At 39.0% G+C, this 26,394-nt stretch overlaps 1 long non-coding RNA gene across 1 annotated transcript; it reads left to right on the top strand.

The window, feature by feature from the left end:
- Positions 1-18,733: 18,733 nt before the first annotated feature.
- Positions 18,734-25,634, top strand: LOC138880388 (uncharacterized). The gene is made up of 3 exons (XR_011403023.1): positions 18,734-18,961; positions 24,335-24,434; positions 24,589-25,634. It is a non-coding gene; the product is annotated as an uncharacterized lncRNA (long non-coding RNA).
- The last annotated feature ends 760 nt before the right edge of the window (positions 25,635-26,394 follow it).

Genomic DNA, 26,394 nt, shown 5'->3' with positions numbered 1-26,394 from the left:
GTAATAGCAATGCCCGAAGCTTTCCGGGACCTGGTGGTTCTGATTGACCAATTGCTGAGGCGCTCTCCTCGGTTCACAACTTGTATAGAAGGGCCTTCCTCCCCTTCCTCCTCGAAAATAACACAACAATTCATATCATCATTCTCCAGGAACAGATTCTTCACGGCTGCCAATGCTTCATCTTCCTCCGACCCATATATAGTATCTGCTGGCTAGAAAGTCTGCTCCAGGTGAGGTATCGGATGCTTCAGTGGGCAGTAGGGACCGCACCATGGTGGCGACCAGTGATTGAACTCCTCCCAAGTGTACTCATACCCCAAACCAAATGTAGTTCCATGTTTCTTCAGCTTGATGGGTTTGGCGATTCCCTGGAGGTTTTTGTCGAGTCCCTTTCCAGGTTCGTATCCACACCAATTCAGGATACTTTCAATCTTGTTATCCCACCATTTATCTTTATCTACAACGTTGACTCTTTCAATGTGGTGGTATGTTTCTCTGCCTATTCTCCTTCTGCCTCCAATCATCAGGATGGTCTGGCGACTATATATGGGGTTGCTACCATCGCCATGAATAATCACCTCTTGGCGATTCCATTCGAACTTCACTGCCTGATGCAGGGTCGATGCTACAGCTCTAGCGGCGTGGATCCATGGTCATCCCAACAGCAAATTGTAGGATGTTGGGACATCTATCACTTGAAAGTCAACGTCGAACCAGGTTGGCCCCATTTGCAAGCATAGGCTGATCTCTCCAATAGTAGACCTTTGGGACCCATCGAAGGCTTTGACATTGATGGCCCCATCTTTGATCTCGTGCAGGATCTTTCCCAATGTTCTGAGAGTTATCAACGGACAGATATTGAGGCTGGAGCCACCATCGGTCAAGACTCTAGTGACAAAGTAATCCTCGCATTGCACGGTGATGTGTAGGGCCATGTTGTGACTCAGTCCTTCCGGCGGCATCTTATCTTCGTGGAAGGTGATTTTGTGGCTTTCCAGTATTTGTCCTACCATATTTGCCATTTCGCCCCCAGTTATGTTGCTGGGCACATAAGCTTCCTCAATATCTTCATCAAGGCATTTTTGTATGCGTTAGAGCTCTGTAGAAGAGCTAGGATGGAGATTTGTGCTGGTGTTTTATTCAACTACTCAACGACCGAATACTCCTTAGCTTGTATTTTCCTCCAAAGATCATCGGGACCAGTTTCAGTAGTCCGTCCCGAGGCTTGCTTACTAGACTCAACTAGGTGCTCTAGAGTGTAAACCCTGCCTGTTCTGGTCATACCCTGCACAACAATTGCCTCTCCCGTCTTGGTCTTTCCTTTCCTACTTGCTTCAGCTGTGTAATCCCATGGTATGGCATTTGAGTGGAATGGTGTTATGTCTGATATTGCTACAGGAATGGGTACCCTCGGTGGTAACACAACAACTTCAAAGAGTACAGGTGCCTTTGGAGCCCCAAACTCAACCTCAATTGGCCCGACCACCTTCGTAGAAGAAGGTGCTTCAAATTCGAGAGGTATAGACATGTTTACTTCATCGCCCCTGGAGGGCTGGTTCTGCAAAACAATTGGGTTAAGTGTGTCTACCGGTTTCTTTGGCTCATCATCCTTAGCAATCAGTCTTATCGACCTCTTGGGGTCCCAGTCATCTTCGATCTGGATCATGTGAATGTCTCCACCGTTGTGGTCAGGCAGAGGGTTATTGCGGACATTAGGAGCAGGCTCCTTTGCTACGATGACCTTATTGTCGATCAGGGTTTGAATCTTGTCCTTCAATGAGCAGCATTTGTCAATGGTGTGACCTTTTATGCCGGAGTGGTACGTGCAGGTTTTATTAGGGTTGACCCACTGGGAAGGATTTTCTGGAGTTATGGCAGGGATATGAGAGACGTAACCAGCAGCTTTAAGTTTCTCATACAGCTGGCCAATTGGCTCAGCGATGGCTGTATATTGTCTGGGAGGTCTGCGGTCAAAATTTGGTCTGGGTCTAGGGAAATTTTGGCGAGTGGGAGGTGATTGATAGTGAGAGGGTTGGGCATTATAAGCTTGGTAAATAGGTACAGGTTGAGAGTATCTAGGTGAAGTGGGTTGATATGTGGGCGGTGGAGATGATTGGTAAATAGGTGGTGGATTTTGGTAAGAGGGTGGGGGTGCTTGGTAATTCGGGATAGGCTGATATGTAAGTGGAGGTGATGGGTAAGTGTGGTATTTTAGTGGTGATTTGGCTCCCTATGCGACCATCACGACATTGACATCCTTCTTCTTGGACGTGCCACCAGACTGTAAAGCCTTGTTAGTGACCTGCAATGCTTCAAGATTAGTAACCATACCATTCTTAATGCCTTCCTCAATTCTCTCTCCCAGCTTGATGATATCGGAGAATTTCTGGCCCTCGATCAACATCAACCTCTCATAATATTGTGGGTCCTGAGCCCGAACGAAGAATCTGTTCATCTGTTCCTCTTCTAAGGCTGGCCTGACATTAGCAGCCTCTGATCTCCAACGAGTAGCATACTCGCGGAATGTCTCGGTAGGCTTCTTCTTCAGATTCTGGATGTAGAATACATCCTGTGCATTCTCTGTATTGAATCGGAACCTATCCATAAAATCCGATGCCATACCTACCCAGCTTGTCCATTTCTTGGGGTCCTGAATGATGTACCAGGATAAAGCAACCCCCTTCAGGCTTCTCATGAAGAGTTTCATACGGATTTTCTCATTCCTTCCGACTCTGACCAGCTTATCACAATATGTCCTCAAATGGACTCTGGGATCTCCCGTGCCATCGAACATTTCGAACTTGGGAGGTTTGTATCCCTCCGGAAGTTCAACATCTGGCTGAATGCAGAGGTCCTCATAATTCAGCCCCTCTATGCCTTTGTTTCCTTCCATGCCCTGGACTCGGCTGGTCAATTTCTTGAGTTCTGCTGCCAAGTTTCTGATAAGAGAGTCCTTGTCATCAGACTCAGGTGCACTTGAGATTGGTTGAGTGTAGTGGGGTATGGTATCTACGTAGATGGGAGTATTGTGGAGGTGGTCGTTTGTGGTGTTCAGTGGTTCAGGAATGAGTAGTGTAGCGTTGTTTGGAGTGTGGCATGTGTTGCAGTGTTGAGCATGAGTGGGTTGCATTTGTGGTTGTGGGGTGTTCTGTGGATGTGCAGGATTTTGAGCATTTGGAAAGTTGACATCAGGAGCGGTGAGAGTGAATGATAAATTTGCCAAGTTCCGAACATGATCCAGTTCTTCTTGGAACTTTAACAGTTTCTGATCAAGTTGGGCAGCAGTTTCCTTAGCAACCGGGGTACCTTGAGGAATCTCAATTCTTTCAATTTCCTTTCTGGCACTTGAATCTCCCATACCTTTGTTCTTGTTCCGGATAGGACTCGGATGAGGAGGAGGTGGAGGGCCCTTGGATCTCGTACTGTATGATGATGGTGCCAGAATGCAAGAACTAACCTTTGGGGAGGGGAATAAAAATAAAGAAAAACAAAAAAGGTAACAAGTTAGTGCGGGTTATGAGAAGAAAATGTTGCAATATTTAAACACATTGTGCAAGAATATAAATCGCATCCTAATTTGGGTGCCTCGTTGTACCCGAGGTAGGCCTAGCGACAAATTAATTTGGAGAACTTATAATGCTAAATGCCTCATTTTATTGATAAAAATAAGACGAATCCAAAACGACGCTAAATAATAGAAAATAAAATGTCACTAGTGGCCATCGGCCTTATTACATCATTAAAAGAAAAATAAAAGACTCCTAACTACTTGGTCCCAGAAGGACCTTCTCCAAATTTGGTATCTTTATCCCCCTTGAACAGCTTCACCAGCTCGCGCAGTCCAGCAGCAGATAAGCTTGGGCCAAATGTCCGCCTGCATTTCCTTCAGCGTTTCGACAATCTTCAATCCTCTTGAGGAACTTTCCTTCTAGCTCCACTAGACCCTGCTCCAAATACCCTAGTCGCTTGTTGGCGCTGACAGCCATATCCTTCCATTCCTCGATCAACTTCTAATGGGCTTCTTGTATTTTCCGATGCTCACTTTCACACTCTCGAATTCTCTTGCGCAGTTGATTGTACTTAACCCGTGCTTCAGCTTTCTCGTTGATGATTCTGTGCCCATGAATGAACCCGGGCTGACCCATACCATTGTGATTATCTTCCAACCAACCCAAATAGTGCGGCACGCAACCAGCATGATACCTGTCTGGCTCAATAGATTCTTTCCCCAAAACGAGCTTACAATGCCACATGTGTTGAGCTTGGCATTTGTGAGGGCTATCATCGTCCTGGAAATCAGCCCTAAAGTGACTCATTTTGTCGACCATTGGTATGATTTGCTTTCTTCCAGCCTGCCTCATGGCTCGGAGGGGAACGTAGGGATAAGTTCCTCTTAGACCAATGAGTATGAGAAATGGTGCGTCTCGGGATCGAACAATGATTCTTCCGTAGGGAACCATTCGACCATCCACTGTACCTGGTCTTCTTTTAGATTCTCAAATAACTCCACCCATCTTTTAGCGTCCTCTGGCTGAGCGAACATGTTAGGCATATAATTAATACGCCTTGGCTGGTGGAAGGCAATGTGATCATCCTAGTCTCTACGTAAGATCTCTTGTCGGTATTCTCCTTTTTGGAGGTGCTCCATGAGCCAGAGCTGAAGTAATAAATTGCATCCCTCAAAATGACTGGCCTTTCACTGACAGTTGTCCAGGGCCCGATATATCTCAGCAACGATCATGGGCACTATATTGAAAGTCTGTCCGCCAATTCCTTCCATCAGAGTCTTGGTTACCATGGCCAGTCTGGTGTGGATCCTAGCCTTCTTCATAGGGAACACTATCATCCCCAGGAAACAAAACATGAATACGAAGACCCTTATGTGAACATGCCCCAGTGAGGTGAGGGCATTTTCATCTGAGTAGGTGCGGTATGACTTGCTATGGTCGTACCTCTCGTACAGATAGTCGAATGGGATGTAGGAGTCTTTCAAACAGGTCAAGTCTGGGTTCTTATTCAGTCCCATCATCTTAAGGAAACCCCTACCCTTGCGATTCTCTGGCATAAGAAAACCCAGAGTCTCCCAAGGAATACCAGCTAAGCCTCCTATTTCTTCGAGCAAAGGAGTCATTTCAAGGTCCCCGAAGCGGAACACAAACCTGTCACTATCCCATAACAGAGTTGCAGCCTCTATGATTTTGTTGTCAGGCTGGATTTCTAGAAGATAAGGCAGATTCCCTAAGTATTTGCGGACGAGTGGCTGATCACTGGAGTGGAGGTCTTCCCACCAATTTAGCAGCCTTGGGTGAATGTTGGTTATCATGCCAAATCTGGGGACTTCGTGCCTCATTTTCTGCAAAACAGAGTGTTAGACCCTTACCCCACCAGACTCGACTATTGAAACCAATAATTAGCATAGCAAGCATTTAGTTCTCCAAATAAATGCACAGAACATGTAGGTGTCCGTTTGGGTTTCAGGGAAAACCCGATGGACTTTGGACAAGGCTATCTTAATGAGTCATTATATGGACAACATAACTGACTCGACCATGATGCATGCACAGTTAAATAGAGTAAGGTTTCTATCGGGGTATTAGATAGGTACCCTTGAGCGGACAACTCAAGAGGAAAAGGCACGGAACCGTCGACTGCACCGCTGATCGACTGGTTTTACCGCAAATACGCCTTTGCAAATTTAAAGGGTGATAATATCGGAAGAGCGCAACCACTCATTATAAGCATTGCTATGGTATTTGTTTGGCACGAGTGGAATATGATGTTGAAGATGCAGTTTACAAGAATGAAACAAATTGACATGTATTTTCACGTTCATAAGATAAATGATTACAATAATTGCAGTAATTACAACAGTATTGAAATAAAGCAGTAAAGAAAAGCAGCTAAAGGAAAGGAAAGGCATGAAGAGCCAAGTCAGTTTCGTAGTGAAAGAATAAAAGATAGTAAATAAAGCAATTAATGAGATAGTAAAGTCACAAGCAACATGCAATGGTAAAAGCCTAAAGAAGATCCCCAGCAGAGTCGCCATGCTGTCGACGCCCCCTTTTTCTCTGACCGTGGGGTCAGAAATAGGGTATAAGACATTAGGAAGGACAACTCTATTCCCTTTAGAGAATTGGGTTTCAGAATTTGAAGAGTCGTCACCTAATGATTATAGTGCATTAGGACACTTTTTTTAGAAGAGTTTGAGTTGGAAAACCAGAGTTCGGGTAAGGACTAGAAATTATCTCGAGGGGAAGGTGTTAGTCACCCCTCAAGATCCACTAGTGTGGTCCCGACCATGTTGCAATTGTGACTTTACAAGTAAACAATCAAGGCTCAAATAAGGACTCGCATATAACATTGCACTTAGGTTGAAAACTTTTGAAAGTATATAGAGAGGGAAGAAATTTAAAAATAAAGAGATTTGAATAATTTTACAAGAAAAGATGAAAGCAAATAAAGGGAGGGGGGTACTAGGTTTATAATTAATATGGATCACTTCAATGCAATATCCAGCAATCACTCCTCGGAAGAGGGGTCACACGTGATATTAGCGCACCGGTCATCATATCCATATTCTACCCTTCCCACCCATTAAGGTATTAAAGTGTGGAATGGTATCGTTACTTATTGTATGCTACTACCCACCCCCAATCATATCAGTCCCAGAGGCATTTAGGACTACTAATCCTAAAAGGGAAGGGATTTGGGGCCTTTGGAGAGTTTCAAAGGACAAAATACTAAGGCGTCAATCAAAACCACAATACAATAGAGGGGAGAGAAAATAAGCAATTACGGCTCAAGTAAACCTCCTTAAATCACATAAGCCACGGAGTTTAGCATGTTTTGCACGTACTGGTTTTGTCTTAAAATTAAAGCGATAAACGGACGGGTTTAACTCATATTTTTAGACAGGAAGTCCGCATTAGGCTTACTCGAATGCAGTCGTCAAAGACTGAACCACTTTAGCTATGTGTTGGACAAAACTAACGATTTCGAAAAGCAGACTGATTATAAAGAGTTATCAGTTTTTCAGAATGAAACGGGTTTCAGGAAAAGTGTGTTCTATTTTGAAGAGGTCTAAAATAAATGAAAGGAACTTCAAAAGGTATGCAGACTAGTAAAAGAGAATTCACGAACTTATCAGAAAAAGAGAGTTTCAGAAAATGCCAGTTTGTTTAGGAAATGTTTGTTAACTTACGAGGCTCAGAAAATCGCAGAAGACTGCCAGTTTTACCAAAAGTATTTATTAATTAAACGGTTAGTGTTGTCTTGCACAAGAATGAGATAGTTCAAATTCGAAATTCCTATAGGCATGCTTTCTATATGTCAATTGATTTTAACACTTTTTTTTAAAACATGAGTCTTACAAACATGGTGTCTATATGCAACCTTGTTGTTAAACCTACAGTTTGCCTAATGGTATCATTATGCGCAGAAAATATAAACCCTTATGAGCATGGTATCTATATGCGTAGTTGTAGAAAGTTTAGAAGTTAATCCCTATAGACATGCTTTCTATGTGTAGAGTTGCATAGACCAAAAATTAAATCCTATAGGTATGATCTCTACCCTTTGTGCATAAAGTAACCCTCTCCCTCTTCACTAAATCCCCATGAGTTTATACAAATTATTACAGGCCAATAAAAAAATAAGACAAAAATTAAAAGTACATCAGAAATCACAGCTACATCCGAGTAGCCTAATTCAGACTTAGTGTCTAACAATATGAAATTGAACCACTTCCGAAATCCAGATTTCCAAAGCCTTCTCTTATCTGGGGTGTTTTAGAGATCCAAGGAGTTTTAGGAACTTCAGGAAGTGCTTACACCCCAAATATATTACAGATTTAGATTATAGTGCAGTGTGGAAATGCCAGCTCTCAGATGTCCAAGTTCAGAGGGAACTCAAGGTCCCAAAGCGAGGCTCAAAAGAGAGGGGCAGAACTTAAGATTCTAGGAATAGGTGTAAGTGCACAAGGGGGAAGGGAATCAAAGAGAGACAGGGCAAGCTAGTGGTCATGCCCAGCTGGCACACCCCTGACCAACCTGCTAGTCAAGCATTGAGAGTTAGGATCCATTGTGGATCAAGCCAAGGCCTGGACAGTAATTAGGATACTGTCAGGCCAAGAACTTAACTCAGCACATAGAAGGGGATAGAGGTAGAGGATTCATAACAGAAATAGAAGCAAGGAAGAAAAATATTTAACACAAATTACTGAACATAAGCAGTAGAGTAAACAACAGTCTGAAGCACATAAGGGTGAGGCAGACAATTAAATAAAGGACATACCAGTTTCAGGGCAACAAGAAAAGAAAAGCAGTAGTCTTGTAAAGCCAACAAATAGTCAGAAGATCTTAGAAGAGAGCTGTGAGATTATGTGTGTAAAGTGCTGAATTGAGAGTGTGTGTAAGAGTATGCAATTCGAAGTGTGTTGTAAAAGTATTGAATTGTAAGTTAAGGATGATCAAAGTGCAGAAGGGTCGTGTCCCTTTTATAGTGCAGAAAACAAGTGAGAAAAGGTAAGGAAATAACATTGAAATCAATCTCCCTTTAGTTAAGGGATTCTGATTTCAATGGGTAAAAGCCAATTAAGGAAAGCAGTTTTGATTAAAACCTTTTCAAAGTAGCACAAAAGGGGTAAATACAGAGAAGTTATTAAAGGAAAGAATTCAATAGTACACGGCTTGGAAAAAATAAGGAAAGGGAATCAATCAAACAGCCAGGGAAATCAAAATTACAATTCAATTCGAATGAACCAAGTCAGGAAAAAGTAAAGGAGGTTCAATTAAAGAAAAATCAGTGATAATCAATCAAACCCCATTAGAGGATTTCAGAATCAATCAAAAACCTTTGAAGGCAGAGTCTTTATATATAAAGCACACAAATATGTGAATACCAGATGGGTTTGTCAAATTATTTAGAAGAGAGTTTAACAAAGAAAGGTTCAGAATCATAAGCAAGAAGAGGTATAAGTCTAGTTCGCAGACTCACAATGAGTCTGAGAGTCCAGGGTCCCGAAGTGGAACCTAACTCGCACACAAAAGATCAAAATGCCAAGAAATCCCCGAACCTTAGGGTTTCGAGTTGAGTCAGACAATAGAGATGAGAAGGCAAACCATTCAATAGAGGCTCAGGAGTCTTTTCCAAAAACTTATGAGAAACAAACGACATGATACACAGTCAAAAGCATGGAGAACACGTTCTGAGAAAAACTCAGAACTTAAACAAGTTCAGAAGAAAAAGTGATACAAACTTAAGAAGCAGCAGATGAAACACATTTATCAAGAACATGAACAGAGTCCAGTAAAGCAAACAAAATTGAAGAACTTAACAGTAAACACATATAGTAGAAGAGTAATAAAAACATAACAAGGATAATCATGTGAGCACATGAGTAACATGTATAAAAGAAAAGTAGAAGGACAATACAGACGTGGTAGAGAAGTAAACATACGAACCTAGTATAGACACATACATACAAAGAAAAGAAAAGGAAGAGTCAGAAAAACATTTTAAGCTTTTCAGAAACCCTAGATCGGAAAGAAGTAATTTTTGAAAGAAAAATTGGGGAAAGCATTTTAAAATTCCAGTAAAGCACAAATATAACATAGATTTAAAAGAACAGTCAGAGAAAACCTCGAATAGCTAGGGTTTTAGAGGAACCCTGGAATGAGAAAGTCTTGGAAAGAGGTCCGATCTAAGTCGGATGAGGTTAGAAACAGGCTCAGAAGACCAAGAGCCCCCGGAGCAAAGTCGGAGATGGCCGGAATCTTCGAATCAGTGAAGGTCTGAGTGAAGACCTTCGAGGTCTGGCCTCGAACCTTCGAGCATCAGGCATGCAAGAGCCGGAGTAGGTGAATATAGGCTGTCCATGGCCTGAGAAGCCATGGATTCCGGTGAAAACACGGCGGAACAAGGCAGGAGGAGGCTAGGGTTTGAGAACCCTCGAGAGAGTTCGAGATAGTGGAGGGTTGCAGAGGCGGCGGTTGGTGAGAATGAGGTAGGGTAAATGGGTCGTTTGAATTAAAAAAGGAAGGGGATTAGGGGAGTCGTTGATATAAAAGATCAACAGCTGGGATTAAAAGAAAACCAGGCGGGTCAGATAAATGGGTAAAGGGGTTGGGTTAAATCGGAATTGGGTCGGTCGAATTGGGTTTCATAATTGGTTCAATTAGGGGGGGATCAATTTGGCTATGATTGAAATAAAAATGGGCCAGATTTTAAATAGCCAGTTTTTCCCTTTTTATTTTTATAAAAATGGTAAAATGATCTTGAAAGCAAATTAAAAGTACTTAGCCAACAAACAATATATAAATATTAATTTAAAAATATTGGAACCAATTTTACAATTATAAAATGCTATTAATCTTAAAGTAGGCTACAATTGCAATTATATGCAATTTAGCTTTTAACATACCAAATAAATTTGTAAAAATATGAAAAAACTATATTAATTATATTTTGGTATAAATATAGGAATGAAATAAATTATTCACCAAAATTGATGATTTTGGGAATAATTATGGGTTTTGCACTGCTAAAATAGACAATAAATTGATTTTAATTTTTTTAAAAATTAGGAAAAAATACCAAAACTCTTGGGCATTCTTATATATGCATATACATGCTATTTTCAAAGTGTTTTGAGTATAAAAAATACATAGGAAAAAATTGGGTATCAACAATTGGTCTAGTCACCACTACACTGCAGGTCTGAGTAAGAGTCATCGTGGCCAAGTCTTGGAAATTGAATTTTCGTGACATTAAGTCCTTCATCATTTTTGCATAACCAGGCATCTCTTTCAAAGCATCTATCAATGGAATATTTACCTGGATTTGTTTCAACATCTCCAAGAATTTCTTGTACTTGCTCCTCTTCCCAATGATTTGGGATTGCTCTTTATCAGCTGCTACCTCAACTACTTATTCTTGGGCTGTCTCAGCTTCCTTCTCAGTCTCAATCTGGATGTTATGTTCACTAATTTTTGCATTAGACCCAATAACCTGCTGCATTATTGCTTCAAGTCTAGCAAACCCATCTTCCTGTCGTCCATCATGCTGCTGCTGAGGATGATGATACCTCTGCTGCTGATTTTGATTGTTATATCCTTGTGGCCTTGGGTAAGGTGCCATATTATTAGGAGGTCTCATACCTCCCATGTTCCCATTGTTGAACTGTGGCTGGACTGGCATGTACGACTGATTTTGCTGGCCCCAATTCTGACCACCTTGACTCTGACTTCCATAATTAGACACATAATTCATGTCTTCAGGGTAGTGATGATGATCATGTTCTGCATTCCACTGGTTACCAATTGGTTGACTAATGCAAGATGTGCACAAGCCCTCATTGGTAGTATCTACGATGTGTACCTGCTGCTTCTGCCCTGACTCTTCCACCTTTTTGGTGAGTATACTCATCTGTGTCAATAAGCTGGCCATATTTTCAGCCATAGAGTTGGATGGATCTAAGGGCACTGAGTGAACCACTGGAGTGATAGGTGCATTCCTGGTTGTCCATCCCGAATTCTGTGCCATCTTGTCAAGCAGACTCTGGCTTTCTCTCCATGTTTTGCTAAAAAATGCTCCACCAGCTGAAGCATCAACATTACCCTTCATGCCATCTGCCAAACCCATGTAAACCGCTGCCCCAACATATGATCTGGAATCCCGTGGTGCAGACATATAACCAACATCCCTTTGAATTGTTCTCATGTTTCTTGCAGTGTCTCCATTGGTCTCTGTTTGAAACTCAAGATTTCATCAATTTATTGGGCAGTCTTGTTGGGTGGATGGAACTTGTTCACAAATTGCTTGACTAACTCCTCCCAAGTTGTTATGGAATTGATGAGGAGTGAGTTTAACCAGGTCTGGGCAGCTCTTGTCACTGAGAATGGAAACAATAACAACTTGATTGCCTCCTAAGTTACGTTGGGTTGCCTCTGTGTTTTGCAGATTGATAGGAAGTTCTTCAAGTGTTGTTGAGGATCTTCGATTTGTGACCCCAAAAATAGTCCCTTATTTTGTAACAAGTGTAGTATGTTGTTCGTGATTTGAAATGACTTAGCCTGTATCTGCGGGACTAAAATCGCTGTGGCCAAGTTCTCTGTTGTGGGTTGTGCCCAGTCATATAGCGCAGCCTCTAGCACAAGAGGTGCCACTGGCGCTATCAGTGCAGCTGGGTCTACTATGTGATCCCCCATGTCTAGTTCGAATTGTTTAGTTATTTGTTGTTGTTTATTTTTCCGGTCAGACTGATTCAAGGCCTTGAAAACTTTCTCAGGATCTGATAATGCTTCAAATACTTCACTAGTTCTCGATAAGTTTCTAGGCATGCACCTGTACAACTAAGTCAACAAACGTTAAAGTTTCGATGTATAAATTGGGTATAGAGAAAACTGACTAAACTAAGAATTTTTGTACTTCTTTCAATTGTAATTGATAACACCGTAAACTCCCCAACAATGGCGCCAAAATTTGATCACACCCAACTATGCCTTATAAAAAGGACAAGTGGACGTTGTAAATATAATCTGAGTATTTAGCCCAGAGTCGAACCCACAAGGAATTAACCTATCAATTACTCTCGTTAGACTTACGAAATTCTACTTAATCAATTTCCTAAACGTTGTAAATAACAATTGAGGATGTTTCTACTAACTAAGACTGACTGTAACTAAGCAAATAAAGACTAACTATGATTAAGTTGTAAACAATTAAGAGAAGGATCTAAGGTTATGATTTCCCCTATTGCTGGAATCCCTTCCGGTTAGGTTTCACATAGATTCACCTAATCATATCTATCAATCATGAGTACTATTATTACCGTAAATCTCTCCCGAGTAATCACAATAATTTACTAGATGCACTCTCCCGAGATACGCTAGCTGACTTTGTTTATTATAGCTCACTTTAGATTGCACCCAAGGCTTCGTTATCCCTAATCCCATCTTTGAACCCTCAATTATTGATCCCTCATATACTTTGGGAGTGGTGTTGTTCAAGTATTACCTAAATATGCACTCTCTCCCGAGTTATGCATCTAAATAGACACAACTAATTGAGGATCATATCAATTAACTACAACAAGTATATAGTTGAATAAATAGAGATTAAACTAGGCAAACTATATTAACATGACAAGAAGTTCATCCTTCAATAGGCTCCATCAAAATCTTAGACTAAAATATTTAGCTACTCATACTAGTGTTCATCATAACAATATTCAAATTCATCACAAATCATAAAAACAAAAGGAAGAAAGGAAGAACTCGATGTTGAATTATCCTCCTTGCCTCTTGCTTCTCCTTGCCTTGAACCGAGCTATGAAAACCTTGATAATCAATCTTTTGGGCGAGCTGGACCTTCTGTAGGTTAAGTGGATTTACCCCCGAACTTCCAAGTTTACCCCTGAAATTTAATTTTCTGGAACTGGGCTAGCGCGGTCGCGCTAGTGACCGCGCATATGCCCTATCATTCTACCTCGACTATCTGGGCTAGCGCAGTCGCGCTAGTGACCGCGCTAGTCCAGGTCTTCATTTCATCTCTTCTTTTTCTCGTCTTCCCACGGACTCAGCTCCTAGGGGCTTTTCTTGCTTTAATTTAGCTTCACTCACAACTTTAAGTCCTCATACATGCGACTCACTCCTGCAACGTGTGAAATTCACAATTAGAGCCAATTTATCATCATTTTACTATATTATTAAAGTGAAACATTATCAAGCTGGGGCATAAACAATCGCCAAATTACATAAATCTAGCCTATTATCACTGTTGCTTAGAAATTGTTTATATTGGGTAAAACTACCAAAGCTATTACACGCCAATTTTCAGTGGGAACTCAAATTGTTGTTTTATTCTTCTAATGATCCTATTTGTGATAGGAAAGCTCCTTGATTTTTATTTGCTTTTGTGTTTGAAATATGGTAATTTATGGTGGACTGTCATTTCAAAGTCTGGACCCTTTCTATTCTTTTCTGGGGTAAAATTGTACTGGAGTTCTATTTTATCTTTTGAAATTTGGATCCCCCATCAGACTTTCATGGGTGTGTCAATGTACTCTATTGCGTTGGTGTTCCCAAAATTGGGTTAACCAACAAAAGACTGCTTAAGTTTTCTCAGCTTCTTCCTTTTTCGCTTAGTCTTCTGTGTCAAAGTGATTAATCTCCATGTGAAATTATCTAGAAGTTGAGTGGAGAATAATGGAGTCAGATTCACAAGCAAGTTTTACGAGCAATATATTCCATTTCAACACAGTACAGAAGCACTTGCTTCTTCTTGTTTTCTGTTTCCTTCTCCATTTAAACACAGTAGTTGTTTGAGAGAGTGAGTGTGTTTGTGTTGACAAAAGTGCAGGAGAGTGTTATAGTGTGCCTGTCGTTTAAGAATTTTTCACTAAGATTTTAGTCATCGAACAATTTGGTGTTTAAGTCCTCTTAAGCATACACAATTTACTGGAGCTTTTGCGTCTACAAGAGAAAAGTAAAGTCACTACCATGTAAAAGGAACAAGTCTTTAGTATATCTCCTAAAGTTTTAAAATGTTGTTGTTGTTTAAATTTAAGGAACTAGAGACTAAAACTGATAAGCAATAGATTAACTTTGTTGAATGGCATAACATACGAAAGGTATACAGTAGGCGAAAACTCAACGTACATATCAATTCTGAAGTAGAGGAAAATTGAAATATAGGGTCCGTGTTAAATAATGTTAACTTCACAGGTACATATATGTTTATAGACTTGAAAAGAAACAACTGCTACTTGAAGCAGATATTCAAATTTTCTTCCTTTTCATCTGTTATTTGGAACTCAACGTAATATGGTGGACTTCTTGTTCTTTTTTTTTGCCTGGTGTAATGATTAAGCTCTATTCTTCTTGTTATTTGAAAACTGAGCTGCTTTTAGGATTTGGAGTAGAAATCACACGAAATATCAAGTAAGTCGGTTATAAGTGGTCGTGCTATTGCTACCGGAAGCTTGGCAGCGATAAAACGCAGTTCCACCCCTAACTGGATTGCGCCTTTAAGGTTTTGAAAGGCGTGAAAATTCGAGTTTAGGGACAAAGTGGCTTAGTTGAACATAGTGAGACTAAGGGACGAAAGGTCAAACCCAGAAATGTGCAAGCGAGACCCAGCAAAAAAAACTTTATTTCGGTGTTTCTACTTCATTTATTTAATTTGTATACTAAAAGAAGACGAATCTGAATAATGTGTGGCTGGCCACTCAAAAATACAGCATTCTGTCAAGTCCAAAAGATTCCAAATATAGTTGTTGGTGCAGTATGTAAAGTTGTATTCCACCCAAGGACAAGAACTTTACTTCAATTAATTTTGCCCATCGTTGAGATTGAAATAACTAAAAAGAACAGAAATATAAGTACATACTGCCATGGTACTTCTCCTGCAAACATCCAATCTCCTTCTCTGTCCTGCTAAGAATACCAACAACAACAATAACCCAGTATAATCTCATTTGTGGGGTCTGGGGAGGGTAGTGTGTACGCAGACCTACCCCTACCATGGATAGAGAGGCTGTTTCCAAATAGACCATCGGCATCCTTCCCCACCTTGCTCTTGGGGTGACTCGAACTCACAACATCTGGGTTGATGATAAGAATACCAAACGATGTGAAATGTGTCACGATATGGCCACGACAGAAGAAAAAAAATGCACTTATGTTGAAACGCCGCCTTAAAAAAAGAGGCAACAACTAATCGTCTTCTTGCAATTACAAATTGTGTCAATCCTATTGAATCAGCATTGGTAATTTAGAGTAATCTTGCTGTTGGAGGCTCTTGTTCTATTTCAAATACAAGTTAGAATATCAAGTTCATTATTTGCTTTTTTGTTATATCTCCATGTTTACAAACTATCTTATGCTGTAGTTGTCAGAGTATGAGCTTTTCTCGCCACTAGATGTGCTTCGCAAGGGGAAAATGTGGTTATCTTGACATACTTTTTTACGGAAATATTTATGTCCAGTTCTAATTAAGATTCCTCAAAAAAACTTCCATTTTCTATATAGAGTATGAACTGCATTTCCACCAATGAAAATTATGATTTTATGTTAAATTGATTGCTTTGGTTTTACCAATAAACTCTTCATCACAATGTTGTATTTAAGTGAATAAGTTGCCGAAGCTGCACAAAAATTGGAAAAATGATCCTGATATTGCTTTTGTAAGCGACTGGCTATAGTGGGCACGCAGAGAGGTAGAGGGCGACCTAAGAAGTATTGGGGAGAGGTGATCAGACAGGACATGACGCGACTTAGGATTACGGAGGACATGGCCCTTGACAGGGAATTATGGAGGTCTAATATTAAAGTTGTAGGTTAGGGGAAAATTGTGAATATTTCTACAACACAATAGAGTGAGACCAGCCAGTTAGGAGTTAGACTAAGAATGTCATTAGTCGGCTATTGATGCAGGGCTTTACCTGCTAGTTTTACTATACCAGCCATCTATTTCGTATTTCGTATTCTGTATTTCATATCTCTTATATTTTTGTTATTTTATTATGCATTTTTATGGTACTAATATATCGACTTCTGTTGTTTTTTTGTGCCGAGGGTCTCCTGGAAACAGCCTCTCTACCCTTCGGAGTAGGGGTAAGGTCTGCGTACATATTACCCTCCCCAGAACCCCACCCACTTGTGGGATTATACTGGATCGTTGTTGTTGTTGTTGTTGTATCCTGATATTGCTTTTATGGTATTGAAAGTATTTTTCAAGAGTAAATCACTGTTTAAAATTTCTTTTGAGACTTTTCCTAATAGTGTCCTTCTGGACTATTTTAAATTCAGGTTACCTCTATCAACCTATTGAGTAGTAACTGAGTTATTCTTTAACTTTAAAGAATAGTGATATCGCGCTTCTGCTGGTGGTAACATTGTCGCTACTTATAATAATTCTCTAAAGCAAGGTATGGTGTATTATCTTCGCTGTTGTACTTCACAGTGAATTTGATGTTATGGAAGACTGTAGTATCGAATATTTAACATTTTCACACTTATTGAAATGTCTAATTTAAGATTATTTTTGTTGGATTATCTCTTTGGAATCTAGAGCTTATTATTTAGGAGAACACATGGTCTACTTTAATTACACACCTTCTTTTTCTTTGTGGGTTACAGATATCTAATCTGGTCCAGATTTGGTTTCAACGGCCAAAAGACATTGTTCGAAAGTTGGTATCAGGAGATTTAGACCTTGGCATTATTGGTGTCGACACGATCAGTGAATATTGGCAGGTAGGAACTGAGTGTTTCAGCTTATTTGTCTATATGAAGCATAATAATAAGAATTATTTATACTAATTATTTATATAAATTATATAATAATAATAATAATAATAATAATAATAATAATAATAATAATCATCATCTAAACAAATTTGGGGTCTTCAAATTTTGGGGGCCTAAGGAAATGGCCTCATTGTCCAAAGCCTTAGAGCCGCCCCTACCCGCGCATAGCGGGAGGCCGGAAGCTTAGTGCATCGGTTTTTTTTTTTAAGGTCTAGAGTATAATGGCCAAGCCTTCCAGTACGATACAGATTAAGCAATTTGAGCTAAAAACTGGACAAAATTCATGTTCCAAAATTCCCATATTACCAATAGTGTGCCAAATGACTTGGATGGCTGGCATCTAATTTTGTAAGAGCACTTAAATAACAAATGACTAAAGAAAGAAAACAAGCATATAAAAAAGAGGAAAGAAAAACAACATAGAAAGAAAAATATGGACTATATAAACCTCGACACATCTTTAGTTAATAAATAAACAAATGAATCTTACGGGAATGTATAAAAAAACGTTATTTACCAACAACTAATCATTTTAGTTATGCTACCAAAAATAGTCAAAAAATATTATCAATGATATATAATATTAAAAAAATATAGGCAAAAAAAGTTTTTTTTTTCAATTGATATTGTTGAGATTCGTTCAAAACACATAGATGAGGCAATATATAAAATTTAACGAAGTTTGAAGGCGGCTTATACTAGTTTGGAGTCAAAATTCATTATCAATAATATAAAATATTTAAAAAATTAGGAAAAAAAGATTTTCCCCAATGAAAACGGTTGGAATTCGTTGAAAACATATAGATGAGACAATATACAAAACTTGAACAAGATTAAAGGTGATTTAGACTGGTTTGATATCAAGATTCGTAGATAAATCATAAAATCGAGTTTGAAATTTTTCTGCGACACATGTATTACGCATGTATCTCATACACAAATATACATGTGATACATATGTAATACATTGTGTGATACATATATCATCTTTTTCCATGTTCATCTTCTACTTCAAATTTTAATTCAAACAAAACTCTACCAAATCATCCCAAAATTAATCATACAAGCTCCTTAAGATGTACTCAATCTATTCCAACAACACTCACTCAAATGAACGCAAAATTTTGACTTTTTTTTTAGCTACAAATAGCTATTTTGCTAATATTGGTAATATTTTATAAATTGACCAATTTTTATAATATGTCACATAACGGGTAATTTTCCTATAAAAAAAGGTGTATAGGCAACTAGTAGCAGGGCTTTTTCCTTATTCTTTATTTTAATTTTTTATTCGTCCATATTCACAATTTATGAGACTATTATTATAATGTGACCGAGTCAAACTATTTTTTCTCTTTCACTTTGATTTTCTCAAATATTTTTTTCGATTAAATATAATACGAAAGTATTATGCATTGTTTTGATCTTCTCGTATATATCAAGCATATTGTTTTTAGATGTTAAAAACTGATATCATAAATTACCATGGCAAAAAGAGAAAAAAAGGAAATTACGTATCATATTAAAATTAGTAGAGAGTCAAAATTACTATAAAAGAGAAACCCTAGCATTCAAATCAAAAGTAATAAAGAAGAAGAAGCTCCAAATACACAAAACGCAAATCTTTTCAATGGCCCCTCAAATTCGCAAAGGTATCTGTTTATTTATCTATTTAATTTTGCTACATTGATGTGTATTTTTTCTTAGTCTATGAGTGTGTGTGGTGTCTGTGCCGCTAGTTTGTATGTACTTCGACTATTCAAGCTTAGAGTTATTACCTCGTAATTCTGCCCATCAAAGTTTAGACAAATGCAAATAAATTGTTTTTGGTGCATCGGCTGCAAGGGCAGATCTATGTATATGATTCGGGGTGGTACGGAACCCGCCAGCTTAAGCGAAAACTCTATGTATATATGTAAATATGTATAAGAAATAGTATATATAATTAAAGTGCCGCCCACAAAACAAAAATCGCCAAGGTGCCAGTGGCAATGGTCCATTTTTTCCTTCTGCTTGTCACCTGGTGTTGAAGAAGCGTGTCAAGATAATAGAAGGAAAATGATATTTAGGAGAGAAACAATAAATTGCACAAGACAAGACAAGACAAGATTTACGTGGTTCGGCAATTTTTGCCTACTCCACGGCCACACAAAGAATAACTCTTTATTAATTGAAGAGAGAAAGAAGAAGTTTTGGGATCCTCTACAAATGAAAATGTAGACCCTTATTTATAAGCATTTGAATGCCCTGCCGAGGTAAGCGCTTACATCATAAGAATGCCGATGTAAGCGCTTACATCATAAGAATGCTGAGGCAAGCGCTTACATCACAAGAATGTCGATGTAAGCGCTTACATCATATTTTCATCTCTTTTTGATTTTTCTTTCTTTTGTTTTGTCTACTTTCACATACAACAACAGGTTTGGTCCTATCAATCTCCCCCTCAAACCTATGTTACATCAAGAAAGAAAATAAAGAAAGATTTGTTATTCTCTGATGGCGCCTTCACTCTATCAGTCTTGAAGGCTAACTGAGGCAGTGCACAGCCTCAGTTTGTCAACACCGACAACTTTGGTCAACATGTCTGACGGGTTCTTTGATCCTGGTATCTTTTGTAGGGAAAAAGTTTCTTCATTTATCAACTCTCGGATATGATGATATCTCAACTGGATATGCTTCGATCTTGCATGAAACACTGAATTTTTGGCTAGATGAATTGCACTCTGGCTATCGCTGAAAAGCTCACAATTGTCCTGCTCTTTACCTAGCTCTTTAAGAAAATTCTTGAGCCAAATCATCTCTTTTCCAGCTTCTGAGATTGCCATGTACTCTGCTTCAGTGGTAGATAGAGCAACACTTTTCTGAAGTCTGGACATCCAACTAACAGCAGTACCGCCCAAGGTGAACACGTAGCCCGTGGTACTTTTTCGACTATCCAGATCGCCACCTAAATTTGCATCAGCAAAACCTTGTAAGATAATATTGCTCTTTTTAAAACAAAGTGCCATACCTGAAGTGCCTTTGAGATATCGCAATATCCATTTTACACCTTCCCAGTGCTCATTTCCTGGATCTGACATGTATCTACTGACAACTCCAACTGCATGGGCTATATCAGGTCTAGTGCAAACCATAGCATATATCAAACTTCCTACTACTGAAGCATACGGAACTTTGGACATGTACTTCCTTTCTTCATCTGTCTTAGGTGATTGGTCCTTTGACAGATTTAGATGGCTTCCAAGTGGAGTGCTTCTGGTCTTTGCATCATGAAGACTGAACCTGCTTAGTACCTTCTGTATATACTTTTCTTGAGACAACTTTAAGGTTCCTTCCGACCTATTTCTGCTAATCCTAATCCCAAGCATTTGCTTAGCTGGTCCTAAGTCTTTCATTTCAAACTCCTCCGCCAGTTGTTGCTTAACCAAGTTGATCTCATTTATGCTAGATCCTGCAATTAGCATATCATCAACGTACAACAATAAAATGATATAGGATTCATCAAGATTTTTGATATAACAGCAATGGTCCATCTCACATCGTGTGAAACCATTTTTATGCATGAATCCATCAAATTTCTTGTACCATTGTCGGGGAGCTTGTTTCAAACCATACAAACTCTTCTTCAACTTACACACAAGGTTTTCTTTACCAGAAACTTGAAAACCTTCAGGTTGCTTCATGTAGATGTCTTCTTCAAGGTCACCATGCAAGAAAGCAGTTTTAACATCTAGCTGCTCCAAATGCAAATTTTCTGCAGCTATGATACTTAGCACCAACCTGATAGTAGTTAATTTGACTACAGGAGAGAAGATCTCGGTGTAGTCAATTCCTTCCTTCTGCTGAAAGCCTTTTACTACTAATCGTGCTTTGTATCTCTTCTTACCATCATGCTCTTCCTTGACTCTGTACACCCACTTGTTCTGCAATGCCTTCTTTCCTTTTGGTAACTCCGTAAGTATCCATGTTTTATTCTTTTGAAGAGAATTTATCTCTTCTTTCATGGCTAGCTTCCACGTATCAGAGTCTATCACCTGCATTGCTTCAACAAAATGCTCTGGTTCTCCAGCATCAGTAAGAAGTAAATAGTGAAGAGAGAGAGTTAACCTATATGGAGCATTCGTGACTCTTTTAGATCTCCTCAATGTAGGTTCATGAGTAACAGAATCCGAATTTGATTCAGGTCCTGATTCCAGATTTGGTTCTGTATTTGATTCTATCTCTGGTTCCGCTTCAGGTTCGTCTTCTAGTTCTTCTTCAAATTCGGCTTCTGGTTCTTCATCTTCAATTTCAGAATCAGTTGTAATCCCTCTAGCTACTTCATTTTCTGAGATTTCTTCTAACTCAACTGTTTCAGACATTGTCTGTTTGCTGGTGTTGGTTGGTTCTACTTCAAGTTTGTCCTTGTACATCACATTTTCAATAAATGTGACATTCCTGTGTCTTAGGATCTTTCTATTCTGATCATCCCAAAACCGATAACCAAAATTATCATCACCATAGCCAATAAAGAAACATTTCTTTGCTTTAGAGCTTATCTCTATCATTAGAGTTTACATGCACATAAGCAACACAACCAAAAATTTTCAGATGTGAGAGAGTTACCTCCTTTCCTGTCCATACCTCCTCAGGAATTTCAAAATTTAGCGGTACAGAGGGTCCCCTGTTTATGAGGTAAGTTGCCGTGTTAACAGTCTCAGCCCAAAAATACTTTGGCAATCTAGAATGTATTCTCATACTTCTGGCTCGTTCATTCATGGTTCTGTTCATCCTCTCAGCAACACCATTTTGTTCCGGTGTTCTAGGAACTGTCTTAATCATTCTGATCCCATTCTCCGAGCAAAATGCTTTGAACTCTTGGCTATCATACTCTCCTCCATTGTCAGACTTCAGACATTTTAACTTTAGACTTGTCTGATTTTCAACTTCAGCTTTCCATCTTTTAAAGGTAACAAATACATCAGATTTATTTTTCAGAAAATAAACCCATACCTTTCTTGTGGAATCATCAATGAAGGTGACATAATAGCGTGAGCCTCCTAGAGAAGTTACAGGAGCTGGTCCCCACACATCTGTATACACTAGTTCCAGCTTCTCTTTCTTTGGCGTCCTTCCCACCTTTGAGAAACTAACTCTCTTTTGTTTCTCATAAATGCAATCTTCGCACAAACCTAATTCAACATGTTTTAGGTTTGACAACTTCTTTTTGGATGCCAAAAGCTTCATTCACTTCTCACTCATATGCCCGAGCCTCCGGTGCCACAATGTTGTATCACGACCGTGATCAACTGTTGCTATAGTATCTCTTTCTATTGCAGTTGCATACAGTGTTCCCCTTTTGAAGCCTCGAGCCACAACCAAATTCCATTTGGTTATCTTCCACGATCTGTTGCCGAATGTTGTTGTATATCCTTCATCGTCAATCTGACCCATAGATATCAGATTTTTCTTGAGGCCAGGAACATGTCGTACATTTTGCAATTTCCATAGCGTGCCTTGTGAAGTCTTTATATGAACTTCACCTTTTCCGGCAATGTCGAGAGGTTCGCCGTCTGCTAGATAAACTTTCCCAAATTTTCCAGCAATATAATTATGCAATAATTCTTTGCATGATGTAGAGTGAAAGGATGCACCTGAGTCCAGAATCCAAGATTCGACTGGACTGTCTGCACAACAAATTAGTGCATCACCGACTTGTTCAGCAATTACATTTGCTGAATTTTCTTCCTTCTTCTTCTTTGGTTCTCTACATTGACTACTGTAGTGACCCTTTTTATCGCAATTCCAACAAGTAATGTCCTTGCGATTTTTGGATTGTCCTCTTCTCCTTGACTTTGATCTGCCACGACCATAAATCTGTCCTCTTTGGTTGATTCTCCCCATGCTTTCGGTACTAAAAGCAGATCCTGGGGAATCACTTGATTCTCTTCGGCGAATATCTTCGCTTAGAACCAAGTCTCTAATATCATTCAATTTGAGTTTGGTACTTCCTGATGAACTGCTAACTGCAGTTACTGTTGCAGACCAACTCTCCGGTAGAGATGATGGTAGAATCAACGCCCTGATTTCATCATCAATTGTTATATTAACAGAACTCAACTGAGTTAATATTGTATTAAACTCATTGATATATTCCGTGACTGATCCACCTTCTGTCATTTTTAAGTTGAACAATCGACGCATCAAATAGACTTTATTTGAAGCAGATGGCTTCTCATACATATTTGATAACGCCTTCATCAGGCCTGCAGTGGTCTTTTCGTTAATGATGTTAAACGCCACATTTCGTGTTAGTGTCAAACGAATCACACCAAGAGCTTGGCGATCTAATAGATCCCAATCCGCTTTGGACATAATCTCCGGTTTCACCTCGGTCAAAGGTAAGTGTAATTTTTTCTGGTACAAATAGTCCTCTATTTGCATTTTCCAGAATCCAAAATCTTTGCCATTGAACTTGTCAATCTTAACCTTCCCTTCTTCCGATGCCATTTTTTACAAAAACAATTTATGTGAATAGTGCTTGTGAATAGTAACGATGATCAATAGTGTCGCACTATTCTTGTGAATAGTCCCTGCACCAATATTGCACTTTTCTACCAGAATTACACTATCTGTGCTCTGATACCAGTTGTTGAGGAAGCGTGTCAAGATAATAGAAGGAAAAGGATATTTAGGAGAGAAACAATAAATTGCACAAGACAAGACAAGACAAGATTTACGTGGTTCGGCAATTTTTGCCTACTCCACGGCCGCACAAAGAATAGCTCTTTATTAATTGAAGAGAGAAAGAAGAAGTTTTGGGATGCTCTACAAATGAAAATGTAGACCCCTATTTATAAGCATTTGAATGCCCTGCCGAGGTAAGCGCTTACATCATAAGAATGCCGATGTAAGCGCTTACATCATAAGAATGCTGAGGCAAGCGCTTACATCACAAGAATGTCGATGTAAGCGCTTACATCATATTTTCATCTCTTTTTGATTTTTTTTTCTTTTGTTTTGTCTACTTTCACATACAACAACAGGTTTGGTCCTATCAACCTGGAACCTCAAATCCTGGATCCGCCTCTGCTCGACTGCAACCTTTAATAACCGAAGCTTGCGCATCTCGACTAGTTTCACGAGGTACTACTGCCCACCAGTACACCCGATAACTCTGTTTACCAAGGGTTGAATAGATAACAATAAGTCACCTAGTTTTTTTTTTTTTTTTTGCCTCCGCTGAAATTTTTACTTATGTTATAATGTCTATGTCGTTAACCACAATTTTTAATTGCAGCTAAGAGAGTTGTGGATCTTTCAAAGAATACAAAGCCCATGGATGTTGATGGGGCTATGGGAATTCACTTACAAGATGAAAAAATTATGGACATTCTCAGTATATTACCTGTACGGTCTCTTCTTCGATTCAAATGTGTTTCAAAGTTATGGAAAAGGTTAATCTTATTCGAGCCTTATTTCAAGATGAAGCATCTCGATCGCGCCAAGAATGATCAAAATTCCAGAAAATTTCTTGTTAGCCAAATGTCCCTTGATACGGATAATATGTTTTCCTTCTATAGTTCTTCTTTGTCTTCGTTTCAACTGGTTAGGGATGTGCAAAAACTTGATTGCCCTTCAAACTGTAGACCAAGCCGTTGCAGAATCTATTGTTGTCGCGATGGCTTGTCTCTTATTGGGGTTTGTAGTTATCCTGACAAACACCTCGTACTTTTGCTATGGAACCCCTCCACAAGGGAATCTGAAGTACTCCGATCCCTTGTCCTGAATTTCCAACAGAGGAATTTTGTACTTTCGGATTGGGATATGACTCAACTAGTGATGACTATAAGATCCTTAAGATTGATCCTAAAGCACGCGGTGAAATTCTCGCGCTGAAAAGTGGTTCATGGAGAAAAATTGATCAACATCCTTCCGGCGTTTACCCTGTGTTGTCTGGTATGGACTCTTTGGCATTTGTAAATGGAGCATTTCATTGGCTTGGTCTGTCGCTCAATGACAAACCAAGCCATTGTTTTTGCGCATCGGTAATGAAAGACTATGGTGTCAAGGAGTCTTGGAGTCCATTGTTTGTTCTATGATGTATGAATCTTTATTCAGCCATATCCGGATATAGGTTTGCAGATGGTGAAGTGTTGCTCTATGCTAAGAATTGGTTTTATTCTGTATTGAGGACACCCAAAGGACCATTTGGATTATGTCCTCAATATAATACTTATCGTGAAGGATTCGTTTGTACAGAGAGTGTGATCTCTCCAAAATTACATTATGAATGATCGAGACAATTCTTTTATTTTTTCTCTGGTAATCATGTTACAACCTCTTATTCTTGTTAGTTTATCTATTGATCGACAATTTTTGGTTCAAAAGTGCATTCATCAAAGCTTTCAGCTTGCTAGTTTCATGTTCTCAGTGGTGTAGTTAATAGTTGTTTTGCTCAAGTAGCTATTCTTTATAATATAGTTTGAAGCTTTTGGAAATTATATAACTTAGTTTTAATATCATGAACTTAGTTTTTATATAACCCAGGGTAAAATTTTAGTCGCAATGATTACGTGACAATTAACGGTTGAAAAATACCCGCCTAGAAGGTGATTGTCAATTTTCCTTCAACCTCACGCATCTAAAAAAGTGTATTCATGCTATTTGTCACATTAGCATCCAATGAGTCAAGATTATTAAACATGGGCGGATCTATAGCCTAAATTATGGGGCACGTGAAGCCATAGTTCCCCCGTCAAACTAGACATTTTATGTACGTATTTTTTAAAATTGATCCAATATTATGTATTGCTACTTGTGCTCCATAAAGGCTGAACGGTGCACTTGGTTCAATACTTAATTATTTACTCAAAGAATCAATGATCAATTCCCACTTAATATTTTTTTTCTTATTTCTTTAGTGGTGCACCCATGTTCTAGATATTCTAAATCGCTATCAAACTTCCAAATTTAGAAAGATATTTAGGAGCAATAAGACAAAAATAGCTCAGAGGCATCCAATATATGATGCCAAATTTAGAGGGGCTTTGGTATATTATACCTTATCATATTTGGGCACCACAATATGGATAGTACTTAGGGA

The sequence above is a fragment of the Nicotiana sylvestris genome, chromosome 10, assembly GCF_000393655.2.
Source record: "Nicotiana sylvestris chromosome 10, ASM39365v2, whole genome shotgun sequence".
NCBI lineage: Eukaryota > Viridiplantae > Streptophyta > Magnoliopsida > Solanales > Solanaceae > Nicotiana > Nicotiana sylvestris.
This window is presented reverse-complemented; position numbering and strand designations above follow the sequence as displayed.